Source organism: Lithobates pipiens, unplaced genomic scaffold (assembly GCF_037356315.1).
Source record: "Lithobates pipiens isolate NorthernLeopardFrog02 unplaced genomic scaffold, aLitPip1_a1.2 Scaffold_18, whole genome shotgun sequence".
In the NCBI taxonomy this organism is placed as follows: Eukaryota; Metazoa; Chordata; class Amphibia; order Anura; family Ranidae; genus Lithobates; species Lithobates pipiens.
This window is the reverse complement of record NW_027507758.1, coordinates 602,949,153-602,967,065: the sequence shown is the minus strand read 5'-3', so window position 1 is coordinate 602,967,065 and position 17,913 is coordinate 602,949,153. Positions and strand designations below refer to the sequence as shown.

General features: G+C 46.1%; 1 protein-coding gene across 1 annotated transcript in view; it reads left to right on the top strand.

Annotated features, from left to right (window-relative positions):
- Positions 1-17,913, top strand: part of PNOC (prepronociceptin) — a 192,902-nt gene that overhangs the window by 146,090 nt on the left and 28,899 nt on the right. The gene's annotated exons all lie outside the window — the stretch shown is intronic.

Sequence of the window (17,913 nt, the reverse complement as noted above, 5' to 3'; positions counted from 1 at the left end):
CTCCCTGCACAGTGAGCAGAGATGGATCTGTCATCCGCCTGCTCAGCAGGGATCAACGGAGTGATCCCCCACTGTGCTGGCGGACTCCATCCAGCGGATCCACTACGTGTGAAAGGGGCCTTATTCCAATATGGATTAAATTAATTATTTTCCTCAAAATTCTACAAACAAAACCCCATAATGACAATGTGAAAGAAGTTTGTTTGAAATCTTTGCCAAAAACTGACGGCGTTTCTGGCCTTAGGCCTCCATCAAAAGCCTTTGTTTTGATGAAGGCCTAAGGCTGAAACGCATCAGTATTTTTTGGATGATCTTACTACTGTAATGCTTAATAAATATTTTCTATGGAGAAGCTGTGGAGTTGCTGGCCTGAACTTTCTATGGAACTATTAGCCATGCACTCACAAATCTGGCCTTTATGGAAGAGTGGCAGGAAGAAAACCATTGTTGAAAGAAAGTCATAAGAAGTTGTGTGTGCAGTTTGTGAGAAGCCATGTGGGGACACAGCAAACATGTGGAAGAAGGTGCTCTGGTCAGATGAGACCAAAATTTAACTTTTTAGCCTAAAAGCAAAACGCTATGTGTGGAGGAAGACTAAAACTGCACATCACCCTGAACACACCATCCCCACCGTGAAACATGGTGGTGGCAGCATCATGTTGTGGGGATGCTTTTATTCAGCAGAGATAGGGAAGCTGATCAGAGTTGATGGGAAGATGGATGGAGCCAAATACCAGGACAATCTTAGAGGAAAACCTGTAATGCCACGTACACACGACCGGTTTTCCCATCGGAATAAACATTTTTCAGACGGAGTTCCGCTGAAACTGTCTTGTGTACACACGATCACACCAAAGTCGATTGTCAAGAATGCAGTGACGTACAGCACGTACAACGGGACTAGAAAAAGGAAGTTCAATAGCCAGTAGCCAATAGCTTCCGTCTCGTACTTGCTTCAGAGCATGCGTCGTTTTTGGTCCATCAGAACAGCATACAGACGAGCGGTTTTCCCAATAGGAATTGGTTCCGTCGGAAATATTTAAAACATGTTCTATTTCTAGGTCCATCAGAATTTTCGGAAAAAAAAGTCAGATGAAGCCCACACACGATCGGAATATATGATGAAAAGATTCCATCTGACTTTTTTCTGTCGGACATTCCGCTCGTGTGTACGCGGCATTACAGTCTGCAGAAGACTTGAGACTGGGGTGGAGGTTCACCTTCCAGCAGGACAAGGACCCTAAACATACAGCCAGAGCTACAATGGAATGGTTTATATCAAAGCACATTCATGTGTTAGAATGGCCCAGTAAAAGTCCAGACCTAAATCCAATTGAGAATCTGTGGCAAGACTTGAAAATTGCTTTTCACAGACGTCCCTCACCCAATCTGACAGAGCTTGAGCTATTCTGCAAAGAAGAATGGGCAGAAATGTCACTTCTCTAGATGTGCAAAGCTGGTAGAGTCATCCCCAAAAAGACTTGCAGCTGTAATTGCAGTGAAAGGAGGTTCTACAAAGTATTGCCCCCGGGGGCTGAATACAAATGTACCCCACACTTTTCACATATTTATTTGTAAAAAAAAATTGAAACACATTTATCATTTTCCTTCCACTTCACAATTATGTGTCACTTTGTGTTGGTCTATCACATAAAATCCAATAAAATACATTTACGTTTTTGGTTGTAACATGACAAAATGTGGAAAATGTCAAGGGGTGTGAATACTTTTTCAAGGCACTGTAAGTATATGAAACAGAGTGTTACTTACTTGCACTCTCAGGCTGGAAAATCAGGACTATCTAAAGCAGGGATCTCCAACCTAGGCCCCTCCAGCTGTTTCGGAACTACACGTCCCATGGGGCATTGCAAAACTCTGACAGTCTTAGATATGACTAGGCATGATGGGATTTGTAGTTCCTGAACATCTGGAGAACCATAGTTTGGAGACCCTGAATTCTAAAGAAAGAGAATAGCATACCTCCCAACAGGGGTGGACTGACCATTGGGCCACTCGGGCACTGCCCAAGGGCCCCATGCCACTAGGGGGCCCCATCAGGGTTGCCAGCCTCAGTAAACCAGGGAAAGTATGTAAAAATCTGTGTTTTTTTTTTTACATCTGTCTCTGAAATGTCCTTACCGACATCCTTTTGTTCTAAAAATCCTTCTATTATAGCTACCCCACCTCTCCAGTACCTTCTCATCCAATAGAAACATGTCTGTGTATACTGTGTGATTTTATACTGTGCTTGTGTATACTGTGTGATTTTATACTGTGCTTGTGTATACTGTGTGGCCCCATAATGTCTGATTGCCTGGGGGCCCCATAATATCCTATTGCCCGGGGGCCCCATGAGTTGTCAGTCCGCCCGCCTCCCAACTTTTTGAGATGGGAATGAGGGACACCTATCAGCAAAAGTATGCAGGCATTGGACACACCCCCTTAAAGGAGAATTGTACAAAAAAAAAACAACAAGATTGGATAAACCCACAAGTGCTTTTTTACCACTACTATTCCTTTATATCGGCTTTTGAAATGTATAAATGCAGCAATATAGAAATTAGATGAAAGGTTTAGCGATGGGAAACACTTTTTGCTAGATAAAAAATGCATTTTATATACAACTATAGAGATCAGACCAAAATGAGGGACAAATGAGGAGGAATAGAGGGACATTGCTCCAATCAGGGACAGCCCCTCGAAATCAGGGACAGTTGGAGCAGGGGCGGACTGGCCATTGGGGCACTCAGGCACTGCCCGAGGGACCCATGCCGCTAGGGGGCCCCATCAGGGTTGCCAGCCTTCTGTAAAACCAGGGACAGTATGTAAAAATGTGTGTTTCTTTTTACATCTGTCCCTGAAATGTCCCTTACCGACATCCTTTTGGTCTAAAATTCCAAGATTATAGCTGCCCCACCTCTCCAGTACCTTCTCAGCCAATAGAAACATGTCTGTGTATACTGTGTGATTGTATACTGTGTGTGTGTGTGTGTGTGTGTGTGTATATACTGTGTGGCCCCATAATCTCTGATTGCCTGGGGGCCCCATAATCTCCTATTGCCCGGAGGCCCCATGACTTGTGAGTCCGCTCCTCGTTGGGAGCTATGGATTTGTAGAGGCGCTAATACAGAAATCAGAATACAACTGCCAGCCCTCCATTAGCATGCAGGATATACTTCCAGGGCTGTTGTGCGTTTACCATGGAATAAATCAAAAATGTTATGCTTATTCACAGTTTATAAATGAAGAATCGCTCTCCGTTTGTTTTACAATCGTTCATAATCCGATGCCCGTCATTTGCATAGTCTTCTGGGAAATGAGGCAAACAGGCAGCTAGCGCTAATCACCGCCAGCTCATAGGAGGGATAAAGGCTCGACCCCAAACCTGCAATGAAATGAGCACAAGGGGAGCCGTAAAATGCCGCATATAAAACAGAAACCAATAAAGACAAGTCGTGTCTAGTCACAGTGGGAACGTCCTTTTCCGACTTCTCTATTGGAGGAACGGGGGGCCGGGTCAGCTCTCCCCCCACTACACCCCCCTAATCCCATGGACCAGAGCAATTATTACATTTCAGTCATTGATCTATTGATTCTGCAATCACAGTGTCATTTCCTAAGATAAAGTGTTACAGATATTGTAAAAATGTTGCGTTAATTTAAATGAAACATTTGCATAATGATAAAAAAATATATATGTTTTTCATTTTGTTTCCTTTAATTAACTATTTTTGTTCAGTTTATTTTGCTAAATTCGTTTTGTTTCATTTATTCATTTTCAAATTGGATTTGCATTTCTGAAATTCCGACAGAATCGAATTCAGTTCTGCCGAATTCTGAGAAAATTCGAAATCGGCATTCCAATTTTTTGTTTTTCAGTTTGAACGCGGTTACCGAATTGCAATCGGTTTAACGTTTCCAAATTTGAATCAAATTGTAATTTCATTATTTCGACCAAATTTAACCACTTCAATTACCGGGCACTTTCGCACCTCCCTGCCCAGGCCAATTTTCAGCTTTTGGCGCTGTCACTTTGCAAATGACAATTGCGGTCATGCGACGCCGTACTCAAACTACGTTTTTATCATTTTGTTCCCACAAATAGAGCTTTCTTTTGGTGGTATTTGATCACCTCTGGGGGTTTTATTTTTTGCTAAACGAATTAAAAAATAAATAAAGATTTTTTTTAACGTTTTTCTTTGTTTTTGTTATAACATTTTGTAAATAAGTAAGTTTTCTCCTTTACTGATGAGGCGGCACTGATGAGGTGGCACCAATGAGATGGCACTGATGAGGTGGCACCGATGGGCACTGATGGGCATTGATAGGTGGCACTGATGAGCACTGATAAGCTGCTCTGATGGGCACTGATTAGGTGGCACCAATGAGATTGCACTGATGAGGTGGCACTGACAATGGGCACTGATAGGCGGCACTGATGGGCACTACTGATATGCGGCTCTGATGGGCATTGATAGGCGGAACTGATGGCCACTGCACTGATAGGCACTGATAAGGCAGCACCGATGAGGTGGCACTGACGATGGGCACTTATAAGCGACACTGATAGGCAGCACTGATATGCGGCACTGATGGGCATTGATAGGCGGCACTGATGAGCTGCACTGATAAGCTGCACTGATGGGCACTGATAAGGTGGCACAGATGAGGTGGCACCAATGAGAAGGCATTGCTGAGGTGTCACTGACGATGGGCACTGATAGGCAGCACTGATGGGCACTGATAGGCAGCACTGCTAGGTGGCACTGATATGCAGCACTGATGGGCATTGATAGGCGGCACTGGGCATTCATAGGTGGCACTGGTGGGCACTGATAGGTGACACTGATGGGCACTGAAAGGCTGCACTGATGGGTACTCATGGGTGGCACTGATAGGCAGCACTGATGGGCACTGATAGGTGGCACTGATGGGCACTGAAAGGTGGCACTGATAAGTATTGATGGGCACTGATGGCTGGCACTGGCTGTCACTAGTGGCACTGGCACTAGTATGCATTTTTCACTGGCAAAGATTGGCAGCTGCCTGGGCACTGATTGGTATTCCCCTGGTGGTCTAGGGTAGCATGCCTGCTGGTCCAGTGTGGTGGCCATTCCTGGTGGTCCTGGACGGGCATCTGAGTGGGGGCTGCGCTGATAAACAATCAGCGCAGCCCCCTCCCTGTCAGGAGAGCTGCTGATCTACTTGGGTCTGTCAGAAGTCAATCAATGGCTCTTCTTGTTTTACATCGTGATCAGCCGTGATTGGACATGGCTGATCACATGGTTAAGAGACTCTGTCTGTTGATATCCTGAGATATGACATCCAGTCAGGATATCACAACCACTTAAAGTGGTTGTAAACCCTTACAAACCACTTTGACCTACAGGTAAGCCTAGATTAAGGCTTACCTGTAGGTCCAAGAAATATCTCCTAAACCTACAGAGATATTTACCTGTAGACAGCCACCGCTGTCTACGGTGCATGCGCCGCGGTGCGCAGGCGCACTGGGTAAGCCGCAGATCGCGGCGATATGCAGCGAGTGTCGGCTCCCGTGCGCATGTGCGGGAGTGACGTCATCGCTCCTCCAGCGAATCACAGTGCCGGAGCAGCGAGACCCACCAAGAAGATGGACGCTCGGAACTACAGGGGACAGCGGTGACTTCGCTGGCTCCTGTGTCAGGTAAGTGACACATAATGGGCTACTATGCAATGCATTGTAGTCCATTATGCTTTACCTTTGCAGGGAATCAAAGAGGAAGTAAACCTGTGAGGGTTTACTTCCTCTTTAATTTTGTTATATGGCGGGCGGCAAGTGGTTCATTTTTTCAAACTCAACACATAGACGGTGGGAACCCATCATATTGGGCACAGCAGGTGTACAGACCCAGGAACTTAGCACAGAGATGGTGGGGACCTCTCATAATGGGCACAGCAGGTGTACAGACCTGGGAACTCAACACATGAATGGTGGGAACTCCTCATAATGAGCACAGCAGATGTACAGACCCGGGAACACAGCACCGAGATGGTGGGAACCCCTCATAATAGACACAGCAGATGTGCAGATCCAGAATACTGTTTGCTGGGATGGTGGGAACCCCTCATTATGGACTTATAAGGCTTGAAGACCCAGGAACTCAGTCTGAGGATGTTAGAACCCCTCATCATGGGCACAGCAAATGTCCAGAACCAGAGATTTAATGCAAGATTGGTGACAAAACCTCCTAATGGACATAGGAGATGTTCAGATTTGGAAACTCAGCACAGGAATTGTGGGAAGCTGAAATAATGGACACAGCAGGTGTACAGACCCAGGAACTCAACACAGGGATGGTGAGAACTCCTCATAATGGGCACAGCAGGTGTGCAGACCTTGGAACTCAGCACAGGGATGGCGGGAACCCCTCATAACGGGCACAGCAGGTGTAGAGACTTGGGAACTCAACACATGAATGTTGGGAACTCCTCATAATGGGCACAGCAAGTGTCCAGAACCAGAGATTTAATGCAAGATTGGTAACAAAACCTCCTAATGGGCATAGGAGATGTTCAGATTTGGAAACTCAGCACAGGAATTGTGGGAAACTGACATAATGGGCACAGCAGGTGTACAGACCCAGGAACTCAACACGGGGATAGTGGGAACCTCTCATAATGGGCACAGCAGGTGTTCAGACCTGGGAGAAGATACACACAGACACTTAAAGCTTTCCATCTCCCATGCATACGAATGTAGTAGTTCCCTCAAAACCCGCTCTGTCACCTCCTTCAAATGCATTTTTCCCCAAAACATGCAGCCTAAACAGCACTATTACCGATATGAAAAATTTGGGGTGGGATGCTCTATAACTCTATAACACAGCAGGTATGCAGAGCCAGAAACTCAGCACAGGGATGGTGAGGACCCTTTATAATGGGTACAGCAGGTGTACAGACCTTGGAACTCAACACAGGGATGGTGGAAACCCCTCATAATTGACACAGTAGATGTGCAGATCCAGAATACTGTTTGCTGGCATGGTGGGAACCCCTCATAATGGGCACAGTAGGTGTACAGACCTGGTAACTCAGTACAGGGATAGTGGTAACCCCTCATAATGGGCACAGTAGGTGTACAGACCCGGTAACTCAGTACAGGGATAGTGGGAACCCCTCATAATGGGCACTGCAGGTGTACAGACCTGGAAACTCAGTGCAGGGATGGTGATGACCTCTCATAATCGCCATTGCAGGTGTGCAGACCCCTGAGAAACAGAAGACACTGCATCTTTTATTGCCTAGCAATGTATATGTATTATATTTCCAGCACTCACGATGTCCTGTGTCATCTCGATCCTCAAAGCCAGTGAAATGCCGTAAATCAATTCATAGGATAAAAACACTTTACAATACGCCCTGATCTGGAACAAGAGGATCATTTAACATCGGGCTGTGATTACACCAGGGAGCCACGTTTAGTGGTGAAGGAAAATCTAATTGATCTTCCTTTCAAAGATAAATAAGTTTTGATACACTCTCAATCAACCGGACCTGCATCAAGGGGAAAGTACTATTCCACCTCTCCTCTATAGCTCCGGTCTATATAGAGTTATGCCACTAAGTTATACAATAAGTCCATCCCACAATATATGGACTTCTGGTTGATGTCTTTCACGTTCTCAGTTGCTTGTGCGCTGCTCTGACGGACATAGGTTTCTTTTCATTTTTGAGTTATGTTCTTTGTCTTTATGGGCGGAGCATCAACATTTGGGATATAAGCTACAGATCTGGAACCCGCAAGCCCTCTGTCCCTGAAGAAGATCTGCATTTTGTTTTTCGAAACACGTTGGACGTTCTGTCTGTCTGACAAAGCTCTGGGCTTTTCCTTGCAGCTGGTTTCCATTTCTGCTCCCAATATTTGTGTTTGTTGCGTATATCCCCATGTTCATGGTGCTATAAATTATCGATGTGTAATACAAATTGAATATTTTTTTTTTTACCATCAGACTGTTTGTGGCCCAGTTTAAAGTCCCAATCTGAGGAATCCATGTTTTGACTCAATGGTTCATGTTGGTGGTGATGGTGGTGTAATGGTGTGGGGGGATATTTTCTAGGCACACTTTGGGCCCCTTGGTACCAATTGAGCATCGTTTAAACCCCCACGGTCTACCTGAGTATTGTTGCTGACCATGTCCATCCCTTTTTGACTACAGTGTCCTCATCTTCTGATGGCTCCTTCCAGCAGGATAATGCACCATGTCACAAAGCTCCAATCATCTCACCACTGGACGATGAGGTCACTGTCCTCCAATGGTCTCCACACTCACCAGATCTCATCCAATAGAGCACCTTTGGGATGTGGTGGAACTGGAAAATCCCATAATGGATGTGCAGCCAGCAAATTTGCAGCAACTGCGTGATGTTATCATGTCACTATGGAGCAAAAGCTCTGAGGAATGTTTCCAACACCTTGTTGAATCTATGCCAGGAAGAATGAAGGCAGTTCTGAAGGCAAAAGAGGGTCCAACCCAGTTCTAGCAACATGTATCTAATAAAGTGGCCGGTGAGTGGTATCTTTGTGCTTCTATTTAAAAGAGAAGTGCAGGGATTTAAAAAACAAACCTCCAAACCCATCTAGATGGCCGCAGCCTCGATGCAATGTTGCAGCTGTCCTTTGTTGGCTCGTCTACACCAAGAACTGAGCGTACAAAGACTGCGGATCGCTCCGTTCTCAGATCCGCTCTGAGCGGAGCGCAGTGACTGTCAGCCACCATTATCCAAGCTGTGCCCCTCCAGTGCTCACTGGAGCGCCGGGCTGTGTGCAGGGGTGGGAGTGACTGGCTCTGGCTCCCAGTCCTGCGCTGAGAGGCTGAGTCAGCTGCTGGTCAGGCATCTTGGTTGGTCCCAACATTATTGTTAGGATCCCTGCAGAACCAGGGGTGGCTCTGTGATGTCAGCCAACAACGCGGTTTAGCCAACTGTTGGCTGAATCTGGGTCACATGAGTACAGAACTTATGCTCTCTTTTGTAGGTCTCCCCGCAGCTGCATGTGTAATGGGAGGAGGTGTAGCATTTGAAATAGGAGGGGCGCTGGTATGTCCTTTTTGAGAAAAAAATCAAATTGCATAGGGGGATTTTTGGAAAATTTGAAAACGCACCCTTTATGATTTCAGTCCAGTGCACTGAATTTCTGGCAGGATCAACAGTTTTTTTTATTTATTTTTTTTATTTTTTTATTTTTAGCTTGATTAAGAAAAACGAATGCAGCCACCACATCTAAAGGCTGGTTAGCTGCAATGTATTACATTTTTGCTCTTGGGTTTAGACACACTTTAATTATAGCCAGCTACCCGCTGCCTCTATAAACATACCAGAACAAAGGTAACGTTCGTGTTCTGTTATAGATACGTGGAACGCGGACATTTAAAGGCTCCTTTTCTTCTGCTTGTTGCTTTCTTTTCTTTTTTTTCACACAATCTGAGGCTATGATCTCTCAGCACAAGCGACGGCTTATTGTTTGCCAGGTTTAATGGCACAGCTCTTTGAGAAGACATGAAGAAATTGCTTGTAATAATGACCTCAGCTTGTACATTCAAATCAGTGGAAATCAGTACATTGGTGATTTGGTATAATTGAGCGTTTAACATTCAATGGCTTTATTTTACAATGGTGGCATTCATAGCGCAGCTAATAAGGTTGTATTTTTGTATGATTTCTAGTTTAACCCGTGTGCTGACAGTTTTTACAAATGATTTGACAAATCAGCCATTAAGGTGAGAATATCCCGCCGAGGGATTTATGTATTCAGCCATCACTTATATGAGCGCTAATAGAAAAGACAACAACTAGTAATAAAAAATAATAACGAGTTCCTGCGGCGGGTATAACAAAGCAGAGTTTTCTAAACTGTCAACAAGCATCTTTTAGTGTCATTCCCTCTTCTGTTTTACCCTAAAGAAGGACAGATGTAGGAGCCAAAAAAGTCCTCCCTCCCACCCACATCCCCCTCCCTCTCTATCTCCCCCTCTTCACCTCCCGCTCTCCCTCTCCCCCTCTCCCTCCCTCCCCTCTCTCTCCATGACCCCCTCCCTCTCTCCCCCCTCTCTCCCTCCCTCTCTCCCTCCCCCCTCTCTCTCTCTCCCTCCCTCTCCCCCCTCTCTACCTCTCCCTCACCCTCTCTCCCTCCCCTCTCCCTCTTCCCCTCTCCCTCCCCCCCTCTCTCTCCCTGACCCCCTCCCTCTCTCCCCCTCTCTACCTCCCGCTCTCGCTCCCTCTTCCCCCTCCCTCTCTCTCTCCCCCTCCCTCTCTATCCCCCTCCCTTTTTCTCTCCCTATACCCTCCCTCTCTCCCTCCCCCTCTCTCTCTCTCCCTCTACCCCTCTCCCTCTCTATAGTTTCCCACCCTCTCTTCTTCTCTCCCTCTTTCTCTCCTTTCTCCCTCTTTCCTTACCTCTCTCCCTCCCTCCCTCCCTCTCTCCCACCTCCTTTCCCCCACCCACCCTCCCTCTCTCTCTCTCACTCTTCCTCCCCATCTCTCTCACTCCCACCCTCTCTGTTTATCTCTCTCCCCCACTCTCTCCCCCCCTCCCCACCCTCCCTCTGTCTCTCTCTCTCTTCCCCACCCTCTTTCACTCTTTTTCTCTCTCTCCCTCTCCCTCTCTCTCTCCCTCCCTCTTTCTCCCTCCCTCTCTCTCTTTCTTCTCTCTCTCTCTCTCTCTCTCTCCCTCTCCCTCCCTCTTTCTCCCTCTCTCTCTCTCTCTTTCCTCTCTCCCCCTCTCTCTATCCGCCCTCTCCCTCCCCCTCTCTCTCTCCCCCTCCCTCCCTCTCTCCTCTCTCTCTCCCCCCTCTCTCTCCTCCTCTCTCTCCTCTTCCTCCATCTCTCTCTCTCTCCCCCTCCATCTCCCTCCCTCTCTTGCTCCCTCTCTCCTCTCTCTCTCTCTCTCTCTTTCCTCTCTCTCTCCCCCCTCTCTCTCCTCCTCTCTCTCCTCTTCCTCCATCTCTCTCTCTCTCCCCCTCCATCTCCCTCCCACTCTCTCCCTCCCTCTCTCGCTCCCTCTCTCTCTCTCTCTCTCCCTCTCTCTTTCCTCTCTCTCTCCCTCCCTCCCTCTCTCTCTCTCTCTCTTTCCCTCTCACCCCTCCCTCTTTTTGACATTCTCAACAAGAATGTTGGTGCCCTGATTCACAAGAGCCTGTCAATACGGGGTCTGTAGGGAGAGGGCTATTGGGAGATGTAGGTCTGGGGGCATGCCTATGCCAATAGGAACTGACCTCCCGGCAGCCACCCCTGCAAGAACTTTACAGGCTCACTGATGGCGTCACTTTAGAATAATACAATACAGGAAAGGAAATAACTCTTGAGAGATGTCATTTTTGGGGGCATGCCTTTGTCAGTAGAAACTAACCTCCCAGCAGCCACCCCTGCAAGAACTTTACAAGCTTGCTGATGATGTCACCTGGGAATAATACAATACAGGAAAGGAAAGGGCTCTTGTGAGATGTAATTCTGGGGGCATGCCTTTGTCAGTAGAAACTAACCTCCCAGCATCCACTCCTGCAAGAACTTTGCAAGCTTGCTGATGATGTCACCTGGGAATAGGGAATGATACAATACAGGAAAGGTTGTTAGGAGATGTCGTTTTGGGGGGGTGCCCATATCAATAGAACCTGATTTCTCAATGGCTGCCCCTGCATGAGCTTTACAAGCCTGGTGATGATGGTACAGGGGTTAATACAAGCTGGGACTAATACCATCAAGGAAAGAAAAGGGCACTTGGAATATGTAGTTCTGGTGCATGCCTTTGTCAATAGGAACTTACATAGTTACATAGTAGGTGGGGTTGAAAAAAGACACAAGTCCATCAAGTCCAACATATGTTGGAACTGTAGGAACTGACCTCCCAGTGGCTGTCCCTGCAAGAATTTTACAAGTTTGGTGATGAAGACACTGTGAGTAATACAAGCTGGGAGTACTACAATACAAAAAAGAAAAGGGCTCTTGGGAGATGTAGTTCTGGGGATGTTCCTTTGTCAGTAGGAACTGACTTTCCAACGGCTCCTTCAAGAATTTTACAAGCATGGTAATGATGTCACAGTAATACAAGCTGGAAGCAATAAAATACAAGAAAGGAAGGGGCCCTTGAGAGATGTAGTTCTGGGGGGAAGAGGAGGGTGCCTACATCAATAGGAACTGACCCCTTAGAGGCTGTTACAAGCTTGGCCATGATGTCACTGGAAGTAACACAATACAACAAAGGAAAGGGCTCTTGGGAGATGGAGTTCTGGAGGCATGCCTTCGTCAATAGCAACTGATTTCCCAGTTGCTTGCAAGCTTGATGATGATGTCACCAAGAGTAATACAAGCTGGGAGAAATGCCATACAGAAAATGAAAGGACTCTTGGGAGATATAGTTCTGGGGGGGGTGCTTAAATCAATAGGATCTGACCTCTTAAAAGCTGCCCCTGCAAGAACTTTACAAGCTTGGTTATGGAAGAAGAGTAATACAAGCTGGGGGTAACACCATACAGGAAAGGGAGGGGCTCTTGGCAGATGTACGGTAGTTCTGGGGCCATGCCTTTGTCAATAGAACCTGATCTCCCAATGGCTGTTATTACAAGAATTTTTACAAAATCGGTGATGATGTCACAGGAACTCAATACAAGCTGGGAGTAATACAATACAGGAAAGAAAAGGGCTCTTGGGAGATGTTGTTCTGGGGACGTACCTACATTAATAGAAACTGATGTCCCAGCAGCTGCTACTGTTAGAATTTTACAAGCTTAATGATGATGTTATAGAGAGTAATACAATCTAGAAGTAATACAATACAGTCAAGGAAAGGGCTCTTGAGATATGTAATTGTGGGGGTTGCTCACATCAATACAGGAAAGGAAAGGGCTTTTAGGAGACATAGTTTTGGGGGTGTGCCTTCATCAGTACAAACTGACCTCCCAATGGCTGTCCCTGCATCAATTTTACAAGCTTGGTGATGATGTCACAGAGAGTAATGCAAACTGGGAGTAATACAATACAGGAAAGGTAAGGGCTCTCGGGAGATGTAGTTCTGGGGGCGTCCCTTTGTCAGTAGGAACTGGCCTCCCAGCGGCTGTCCCTGCATGAATTTTACAAGTTTGGTGATGATGTCACAGAGAGTAATGCAAACTGGGAGTAATACAATACAGGATAGGGAAGGGCTTTCGGGAGATGTAGTTTGGGGGGTTGCGTATATCAGTAAGATGTAATTTCCCAATAACAGCCCCATCACGAATTTTACAAGCCTGGTGATGATGTCACAGGGAGTTATAGAAGCTGTTTTCTCCAAATAATAACGTGGAGGAATATCAGACCTGCCTTTGGTGAACTGCCCATCTCTGGGTGAGGAGCTCTTTTCTTTTTCTGTTTCTTTCACTCCCTTAGCTTTTGTTGGTTTGAAGAAGGGCTGCATGCATAATGGGTGCGGGTTTGTTTCTTGACCTCGCAGGTTTGTCTGGTGTAGTGGTGTAAGTTGTAGTAAGATTTATCTTCCCCACTAATGACATAATTATTTTGAGATTTTTGCTTTTGCTGTAAAGTCTTTCTTTGTCTGTGAGCAGATTTTCTATATTTATTTTCATTTTTATGTAAATATATATGTACTTGTGTGTATATATATATATATATATATATATATATATATATATATATATATATATATATATATACATATATATATATATATATATATATATATATATATATATATGGTTTTTATGCTTATTGATTGCAAGGCTTTTAATAAAAAAAATTGGGAAGTATGTCCCTTATATTGGTGATCAGTAGGAAGAATGCCCCTTACATTGGTGGGCAGTGGGAAGAATGTTCCTTACACTGGTGGTCAGTGGGAAGAATGTCCCTTACATTGGTGATCAGTGAGAAGAATGCTCCTTACATTGGTGATCAGTAGGAAGAATGTCCCTTACATTGGTGGTCAGTGTCAGGGCTGGGCTCAGCCCTTCCTTCTCTGAGCTGGCCACTCAGCTGTCAGGTAATTGCCAGCTCCTATCTCTCCACAGTGACTCACCTGTTGATGATATCCTGCTCGTCAGTCCTATCTACTTAAGCCGTCCAGCCCAGATGATCTCTGCCTTCGCCTTGGTCACATCTCTAGAGACGCTCTCCTGTGTTCCTATTAAAGACATGCTTGGCTGACATTCCTTCTGCTCCAGATAGTTGATGCTTCTAATGCCGCGTACACACGACCAGACTTTCCGGCAGACTAGTTCCGACGGAATCAGTCCATTGGACAATCCGATTGTGTGTCGGCTAATCCGATCATTTTTCGACCTAGAAATAGAACGTTTCAAATATGTCCGACGGACTCAATTCCTATCGGGAAAAACGTTTGTCTGTATGTTGGTCCGACAGACCAAATACGATGCAAGGGAAGCTATTGGCTACTGGCTATTGAACTTCCCTTTTTAGTCCCGTTTTACGTCATCACGTTCAAAACTGACTTTTGAACGGACTAAGTCCGTTCATGTGTGGCCAAGTCCTTTAGTTCGGAAAGTCCGTTGGAACTCCGCAGAAAGTCCGTTCGGGAAGACCATCGGACCTAGTCTGCCGGAAAGTCCGGTCGTGTGTACGCGACATAAGACTGGAGTTGGCACCCTCCTGTCTCAACATCCTACCTCTGAGAGCGCTATACATCCTTGTGGCTACTTTTCCAAGAAATTGTCACCTGAGGAATGCAATTATGAGATATTGGAGAGCTGTTAGCAATCATTTTAGCCCTGGAAGAATGGAGACATCTCCTTGTAGGTACCACTGTGCCGGTTCTCATTCTTACTGACCATAAGAATCTCACATTCTTGTCTGAGGCTAAACGCCTCTCTCCCAGAAGGGCACAATGGGCTCTTTTCTTGTCTAGTTACAATTAAATTGTCTCATTCTTACCCGGTACTAAAAATGTAAGTGCTGACGCTTTGCCATGACAATTTTCCTCCACTTTCAAGATGGAGTCGGTTCTGGTTCCTGTGATTCCTCCTATTCTGGCTACAGTTCGCACCAGTGTCACTTCTTCTCTGGGTGACAAAATTCTTGCTGCTCAGGTCCATGCTCCTCCTGAGAAACCTTTTGACCGCTGCTTTGTCCCAGAGAGTCTCCGTACTGCCGTGCTCCAGACTTACAATTCTCCCAAGACTGCTGGCCACCCTGGGAAGAATCAACTCTTTTTTGGGTCATTTCCCAACAATTCTGGTGGCCTAGTCTACGTGCTGCTGTAACTGCCTTCGTAGCTGCCTGTTCCGTGTGTGCTCAGAGTAAGACTCCACGACACCTTCCAGCGGGCCTCCTACAACCCATACCCAATGGAGAGAGGCCCTGGACCCACCTGTCTATGGATTTAATTGTGGAGTTAAGCCACTTACACACGACCTGACTTTTTCGGCGGACTAGGTCCAACAGTCTTTCCGACTGACTTTCGGTGGACTTCCTGAATGAACAGACTTGGACACACACAATCACACCAAAGTCTGACGGATTCAAACGTGATGACCTACGTCCGAACTAGAATAAGGAAGTTCATAGCCAGTAGCCAATAGCTGCCCTAGCGTAGGTTTTTGTCCGTTGGACTAGCATACACACAAATGGATTTCTCGGTCCGGCGGAGTTCCGGTGGGAAAATTTAAAACATGTTCTATTTCTAAAGTCCGCCGGATTTTTGGCACACAAAGGTCCGATGGAGCCCACACACGATCAAATTGTCCAAAGGGCTTGTTCCGTCGGACCTTTGCTGTCAAAAAGTCCGGTCGTGTGTATGTGACATAACCCAATCCCCAGGGCAACACAGTTGTCCTTATAGTGATTGTCTCGGATAGGGGTAGTCAGTTTGTGTCCCGGTTCTGGTGAACCTTTTGTGTACAGTTGGGAATTCAGCTTTCTTTCCCCCCATGCGTATCACCCGCAGTCTAATGGGGCTGCAGAACGAGCCAATCAGTCCTTGCATCAATTCCTACGTTGCTATATTTCTGGCCATCTTAACAACTGGTCAGACCTCTTACCGTGGGTGGAGTTTTCTCACAATAGTGCCTTGAATTCTGCTTCCCGATTGTCCCCGTTTATGGCGAACTATTTTTTCCAACCTTCCATGTTGCCTGACTCATTTGTTCCGCAGAGAATTCCTGTGTTAGAGGAGCATATTCGTGGTCTTCGTTCCACTTGGGCACAAGTTCAGGAGGCTTTGCGACATGCTAATGATAGGTACAGATTCCATGCTGACCGCAGACGCCTGCCTGCGCCTTCCTACCAGGTTGGGGACAGGGTCTGGCTGTCATCTCGCAACCTCCAACTTCGTGTTCCCTCACTGAAGTTTGCACCTCGCTTTATTTGGCCTTTCCATATTCTTTGCCGGATTAACCCAGTGGCTTACACATTAGACCTTCCTTCTAATATGCGTATTTTGAATGTATTTCATGTCTCCTTATTAAAACCTTCGGTTTGCAACAGCTTTACCACTCCTGTGCCTCATCCTCCCGCTGTACAGGTTGAGAACCAAGAAGATAATGAAGTACCATTGTTGACTCCCGTAGATTCCGTGGGCACATACAGCACCTGGTGCATTGTAAAGGGTACGGTCCCAAGGAATGCTCTTGGGTCTCATCCTCGCCTACATGCCCCTGTCATCCCCGTGATTTCCATAGACATTTTCCCCTCAAGCCTGGTGGTTCTCCGAGGGGGAGGGGCTCATTGAGGTGGGGGTACTGTCAGAGCTGAGCTGACCCCTTTCTTCTCTAAGCTGGCCGCTCAGCTGTTGGCTAATTGCCAGCTCCTCTCTCTCCAGAGTCACTCACCTGTTGATGATATCCTGTTTGTCAGTCCTGCCTACTTAAGCCGCCCTGCCTAGATGATCTCGGCCTTCGCCTTGGTCACATCTCTAGAGACGCTCTCCTGTGTTCCTATTAAAGACTTGCTTGGCAGGCTGGTTGGTCATGTAACATTGATACCTCTGTGTCCTCCCAAGTATAGGACTTGTTCTTTGTAGTGAAATGAAAAAGTTGTTTGTTTTTTGTGTTTGTTCACAATAAAAAAAAATTTGCTTGGCTGACATTCCTTTTGGCTCCAGATCCTGCTTGCCGTTCTACTACACTCATCTCTGGCTCCCTGATATTTTGGCTTGTCTGACTATCCGTCCTGATTCCTGAACTCTGGCTATGTTTTGACTACGTTTACTCTGTTTACCTTTTTTTATTATTATTAAACAAGTGAGATTTAACTGTACTTCTGTCTCAGTCTGCTTCATAGTTTCTGACATTCAGTGGGAAGAATGCTCCTTATATTGGTGATCAGCAGGAAGAATGCCACATACGTTGGTGGTCAGTGGGAAGAATGCCCCTTACATTGGTGGTCAGTGGGAAGAATGCCCCTTACGTTGGTGATCAGTGGGAAGAATGTTCCTTACATTGGTGATCAGTGGGAAGAATGCCCCTTACATTGGTGGTCAGTGGGAAGAATATCCCTTACATTGGTGATCAGTGGGAAGAATGCCCCTTACATTGGTGATCAGTGGGAAGAATGTTCCTTACATTGGTGATCAGTGGGAAGAATGATCCTTACATTAGTGATCAGTGGGAAGAATGTCCCTTACATTGGTGATCAGTGGGAAGAATGTTCCTTACATTGGTGATCAGTGAGAAGAATGTCCCTTACATTGGTGATTAGTGGGAAGAATGCTCCTTACATTGGTGATCAGTGGGAAGAATGTCCCTTACATTGGTGATCAGTGGGAAGAATGCCCCTTACATTGGTGATCAGTGGGAAGAATGTGCCTTACATTGGTGATCAGTGGGAAGAATGTTCCTTACATTGGTGATCAGTGGGAAGAATGTCCCTTACATTGGTGATCAGTGGGAAGAATGTTCCTTACATTGGTGATCAGTGGGAAGAATGTCCCTTACATTG